This window comes from Schistosoma mansoni, chromosome 4 (genome assembly GCF_000237925.1).
Source record: "Schistosoma mansoni strain Puerto Rico chromosome 4, complete genome".
In the NCBI taxonomy this organism is placed as follows: Eukaryota; Metazoa; Platyhelminthes; class Trematoda; order Strigeidida; family Schistosomatidae; genus Schistosoma; species Schistosoma mansoni.
In genome coordinates, this window is record NC_031498.1 from 2477845 (window position 1) to 2484625 (window position 6781).

Sequence of the window (6781 nt, forward strand, 5' to 3'; positions counted from 1 at the left end):
CAACTCCAATAAATCAGAACACAGCCGTTAAATGAGAATTGTTTATGGGGTCAGCAGCAGAACAAAAATGGTTTACAGACAAGGCATATTTATACAGTTACGATGACTATTATCAGTAACCAATGGAAAGGAAGGACACGTGAAGGTTATAATTAGGACGACTCAAAATTGACCAATAGGGAAACGACACATGAAAGTCATAGTTAGGACACTGTAAATAATGGCCAATAGGAAATAACATGCGAATTATGTGAAGAGTCTGAAAACATACTATTTTACATTCGAGATAATTTTTGGGATATTCTTGTGAATATCCTAACACCTCCCCTTGGAGAAAATTAATAGCGACGCAATCGTGGGTTTACCTGAAAGTTCTTTGGTTTTCTTCGTTTGCGCTTTGACCTCCTTCGAGGTAACGACGAAGAACCTGAAGAATGTTCTGCTTGGTTAGACGACTCAGTTGCCTCCGTTGTAGGCATCGGCGGAAGTTGAAAAGTATCTAGCAGTAAGTCGAGGGGAACCCGGTTAATAATTCCAATTTTTTCTTTGGCATCTCTTGTCCGTAGTTGATTATGATGCCTGGTCCAGATTTCTTGGTTTACTCTGACCTCATACATGACCTTCCCCTGTCTCTTTGCGACTTCACCCTCTATCCATCTATCATACCCATGTCTATAGTCCCGAACATACACTTTCGCACCAACTTTGTAGGGAATTCTAGTGTTCTGCATCCGAGGATTCTGCCGGGTTACTCGCCTGGGTGTCATTGCACTATGAATTGTTCGTAGCTTCCAACCAGGCTATCGCACTATGGACTGTTCGTAGCCTCCAACCAGGCTGGAGGAGTTCGATGAATCGATTTTGGAGGTCTGCAGCATGCTGTTGTGTAGTAGCAGGAGTTTTTACTTGATTACAGATAGTGCTGATAGGTAGATTGGCAAGACCAAGTTCTTCGAACCAATCTAAACCCAGAAGATTGAGAGGGGATTTGGTGATGTAGCACGTACCCTTGAAGGTTGTACCTCTGAACGAAATACAGCAGTTAAGTTCACCATGAAGGCGGAGATGACCACCACATGCACTAACGGCTGTCTGCGAAGATGGTTTGATGGGAGGTTGACCCAAGGTTCGCCAAGTTTCTTTTGACAGAATAGTGATATCTGATGCAGTGTCCAACTGCAATCGAACTGGCTGACCATTGATTGAGAGGGTTAGAAATTTGCGTCGCGTGGCGGCATGGGTGTGGAAGACTGCTGCTAAACTTCCTGATGAGGGAAGCTGCTTTTTAGTATGACGACGTTGCGTCTGTGCATTTCGACGACTATTGGGTCGATGAGATTGGCAAAAACCGCTTTTGTGACCAACTTTATGACAGCGATCGCACACCTGCTGTTTGAATGGACAAAATTTCACATAATGCCAGGCTCCACAGTGCCAACATGGAGAGGGGGGCTTCTTGTGAACCGGTCTGGAGTGATTAGAGAAAGAAGGAGCACTGGCTTTCGTAGGACCACAGGTTGTTGATCTCGGAGATTTGTTCTGACGTTGGACAGCGTGAACTTCGCAACCACCCTGGCCCCCAGATTGGACCAAAGTGGTGTCACGCTGCAGGTTGACAATGCGTTGATACTCGTCGGCGATTGCATTAAGTGTCAGCGTAGGGTCTTGTTCAAGGCGGTTCAGCAATCGAGTTCTGATGTCGGAGAATTTGGGTGACTGAAGACTACATATGAATACGAGGGATTTGAATTGGTCGTCGGTAAGGGATTTGAGCTTGAACCGTTCGCACTCACGGTTGACAATGCCAACATGGGTTAAGAAGTCATCGGACTCGTTCATGACCAGTTTTAAACAGCGATAACGCGTATTGAAGAGTGAATGATGGTCACCAAAAAGTTGACTGAGAGTTTGAACAGTGGCATCGAAGGAACGGTCTCGTGGGTTCTGCGGTAGAATGTAGTTGCAATACTTATCAAGCTCTGATGGACCAAGTTTTCGAAGGAGAAGACGCACCTTCCACGAATCATCTCTGTCAGCAAGGTCGACTTTAAAAAGATCTTCATAACGTCTGAACCAGGTATCAAATGTAATATTGGCATCAGGATCATAAAGAAACTCTGAAATACCACTAGTAATACCGTCGACTGATTGAGGGATTGTTGGTGTACATGAGACTCGAGAAGAGATCTGCGTCTGAGTAAGCATCTCCATCAGCTTCAGCTGTTGCTTGAACAATTCTTCTAATTTAACTGGATCCATAGCTAGTCAGCAACTTGTTTGCAAAATCTCCGTCGCCAAATTGTTATAATGCGAAATATAGCGTATTGCGATAGGACTACGCGAAATTCTACCGATTGACCAAATTCAGATATCCTAGTTCGACCCCAATACTGTTCCCCAACTCCAATAAATCAGAACACAGCCGTTAAATGAGAATTGTTTATGGGGTCAGCAGCAGAACAAAAATGGTTTACAGACAAGGCATATTTATACAGTTACGATGACTATTATCAGTAACCAATGGAAAGGAAGGACACGTGAAGGTTATAATTAGGACGACTCAAAATTGACCAATAGGGAAACGACACATGAAAGTCATAGTTAGGACACTGTAAATAATGGCCAATAGGAAATAACATGCGAATTATGTGAAGAGTCTGAAAACATACTATTTTACATTCGAGATAATTTTTGGGATATTCTTGTGAATATCCTAACACTTTTCTTCCAGAGTTACGCAGTCTAGAAGAAATTAGAACTTCTATATACGATATTGAAGCTATCATTAGAGTTTTTATTGCTATCCTGTGAAATTTTATCAATAGAAATGGTTGATGTATGTATTACGTTTTCCATCCACCAACGACGTTGACACGCGATGATCTATGATGTAGTAGGTTGGAAGAAATCTAAGATCAGTCAAACCAGGACATACCAATATTCCATGACGACACTGACTATTGTAATGAGTCATGTGTGTAAATATTGATATAACAAGACTTACCCTCCTTCGGGAAAGTCATTGTTTGATGAATTTATCCTTTCCTTCTCTTCTCTTTTCTAATTTCCTCATTTTAATAACTTCTCTAGTAAATAAGTGCGAGTTAAAAAGTACAAATAAAACACACAAAGAATATCTTTTTTGTTTTTGAAAGCATTCCTTATTAAAACTATAAATTTACACTGAATAACTTTAGTTTAAATAGTAAATGTCTGTTTTGTAAAAGAAAAACGGTTTGGTTCTCATTACGTTTTGAAAAGTAGTTAATGACATGCATAATGATAAAATGATACTATCCTGATATGACTGATATCCTGTAAACTTATCAAAACATTAATGAAATTCATTGATTATCATAGATTTAAAAATGCATAACTTGGTCTTTGGTAGTTTTTTTCTGTTCCATAGTTATGTAATCAATAGTTACCAAGTAATAATCAAAACATTCTTGAAATAAATGGTTATTTCGGATAATCTGTATACAAAAATATTCGATTACACAAATTACTTTAGGAATTCACTTAGAAACAAAATGTTTTTTAAAGAGTTTTTCCCTTTTGAATAAATACAGTCGGTTTTACCACAATTATTTAAATTATTTATTTTCTGATAGAAATTCTTAAGATTTATTTAATGTATAATGGATTGTATGCGGTGAAATGGTAAACTCTCTATAAACTAAAAAAAGTTTCTAAGTAAATAAATATCAGTATCCAAGGGAATTGTAAAATAAATAGAATCTCTAATTTGTATACTTTTGTTTTTAAGAATTTTTATATTTATACTACAGTGATGTGAAAATATGTGTAAATGTAAGCTAAAGAACCATATAGTTTACGTGCAAATAAATTACACAATATTCATTAAGTTTTCGCAGGCTACATAGATTTGATTTCATTATTACTTACTTACTTACGCCTGCTTTTCCTCATGGAGGAGCAGAGGCTGCACACCAGCATTCTACACCCAACCCTGCCCTGGGCAATCCTTTCCACTTCCTTCCAATTGTTATTCATCCTTTTCATATCTGCTTCTATTTCCCGGCGTAATGTGTTCTTTGGTCTTCTGCTTTTCCGCTTCCCTTCGAGATTCCAAGTTAGGATTTCCGTAATGTATGTCCTACCCACTTCCAACGTCTTTTCCTAAGTTCCCTTCATCTGGATCCTGGTTTATCCTCTCCCATAAAACGTTGTTGCTGATAGTATCCGGTCAGTGAATATTGAGTATTTTGAGTAAACAACTGTTTATAAATACTTGTACCTTCTTGGCTATGGTTGTAGTAGTTCTCCACGTCTCAGTAGAACTGTCTTGATGTTCGTATTGAAGTTAGTTGACAGTTGTTTTGTGTTCCATATGTTCTTCAATTGTAGAAATGCTGCCCTCGCTTTGCCAATCCTCACCTTTATATCTGCGTCCGATCCTCCTTGTTCATCAATTATGCTTCCTAGGTATGTGAATGTTTCTACCTCTCCCAGAGTTTCGCCATCGAGTGTGACTGGGTTGGTGTTCTCCGTGTTGTATTTGAGAATCATGCTTTTTCCTTTGTGTATGTTGAGACCTATTGATGCAGAGGCTGCTGCTATATTTCGTTATTAATTGTATGAATTAAGTGAATTGAAACGTCTAGAAGAATTTACGTAATTCCTCTTCAGTAGTATGTATTTAAAGTCTATAAAAATTTTATTTTTCGTATAATGTCATAAATATGTCACTAGAAAAAAAATCTATTTATTTCAAAAGTTCTCAAAAGTGAAGTTTATTACTTGTTAGATTACTGCAAACAATCAAGCTTATATTATCAGAACATATTAATTTTAAAAGGGGATCTAATGTACTACTACAGTAACCGGCAAATAATGTAGTTTAAAATAACCGATATTTTCATCAAATACTCGAAGTGTAGAATACAAAGATTAACCTAATTATATTTAAAGAAAATGCCCTTTTTAATTCGAATTACTTTACCCAACTTACCTGTGAACTGCTGGACGAGTGACAGTATATTATCTTTAAAACTGCTGATGAAACCTGAAAATCCCCAAAAGGTGTTCAAAAGGCACAGAATATTAATGTCAATTGTTATTTGTAACTATTCTATCATCAGGTTGTACAGTAGTGTATTCATAATTATTGTTTCTCAGTGATAAAAATACGATAAATATAAGTGACATACATAATGTTATACGTCTACACCATACTCAATGAGAGAGTTCACTACTTTGGTATTTTCTAATTCATTTGTGTATGCCTTATTTTGGCGATAGTAATATAAGAATTATAGTCTTATAATTACACTTGACTTCAAAAACATATTCATCTTTCAGTTCTAATAACTATTCATTATCACCACAGTTTGTGAGCGATGAGTGTGTAATATCACCCAAAGATTAAAATCAGACATGGTCTACAGGTTAGGCAATTACAGAGAGATAAAAAGTCTAGGTTTCAATCATTGTTAAGATCTTGGACACACCCTATTTATCAGTTCCATGGTTAAATGATACAGATGTCTAACTCTTTCTTGTTTCAAAAGTTATCTAAATGATATCAGTTCCTAGTGTAAATATGAAAAAAATTCAACAATCTCAAAACGTCTTTAATAGTTTGAACAGTTAGAAATAAAGCTGTCAGTAACAAACATTATTTCTACTATATTAAACAAATAGATATGATTCCGCGTTAAGGAAACATCTGTAGTCTAATACTGAACATTAAACGATAGACAAAGTTAACAGAAAGAATAAATGAGATGAAAGATCAAAATCTATCACATTTGATTTATTTTAGGGTTATTCAGTATTGTTTTGAATAAGTTTATCGAAATCTAAGTTATTCAATGAGTATCAACTTATTGACGTCTAAGAGATTATTGATTTCCAAATGGTTCTCAGATCTACTTAAAGATGATATATAAAACTAACTGAACGGTGATACTATCTGAGATTGTTGAGTAAAACATGTGAACTTTGATAAATCCATAGTTGGTGGTAAATGAGATTAACACAATTGCGTTAACAATTGATATATGTATACTCTACTTCTTACTCATTACACAGAGGAACAAATATTAATCTATTATTCACAATAATATTGAATTTTGCTATGGTAACTTAATGTATAACCTTATTCAAACACTCCCAGTATAATTCATTTAACAATTTGCCTTAATACAGAGACCAGTAAAACAATAAAAGTTAACAAATGAACAACAAGATAAAGTAAGAACAAAACTTTTGTTTGTTTGATTGTTTGTTTCTTTCACTGTTCCTATTTGTGAAAAGTGCAAGAAAAAAACAGTCACTCTAAATGTTTCCGACAATAAAAATTCTCATTTCCCATACAACAACATACATATTTTTTCTCAATCATAAATTCATTTAGTCTAGAAATAAGAGAACACACATTAATACAGAATACATAGAAACAATAAATAAATTAGAACTTCTTGACTCTTAAATTATTCAAGTATGTTATGTGATTTCCTTTGATAGACTGTGATTGTTTTTTACAATAATGGACAAATACAAATATTAAACACTTAAATACGGTTAAATGTAAATGTTAAATAGAGTTGTAAATTACTATATTGTAACTGTTAAATTGTTTACAAAGATGGATGGTGGCTAGCAGTAGAATCCATGACGCGTGTTTCCTCTTGTTTGGGACTCGTCAGCTGGATGTATCTGTATCTTAGAGTTGATTTTCACTCTGGGACTCAAATCCAGTACCTTTCGCTTCAGGACTCAGTAGCTGAGTGGATAACGCGATGGCGTTTGAGGC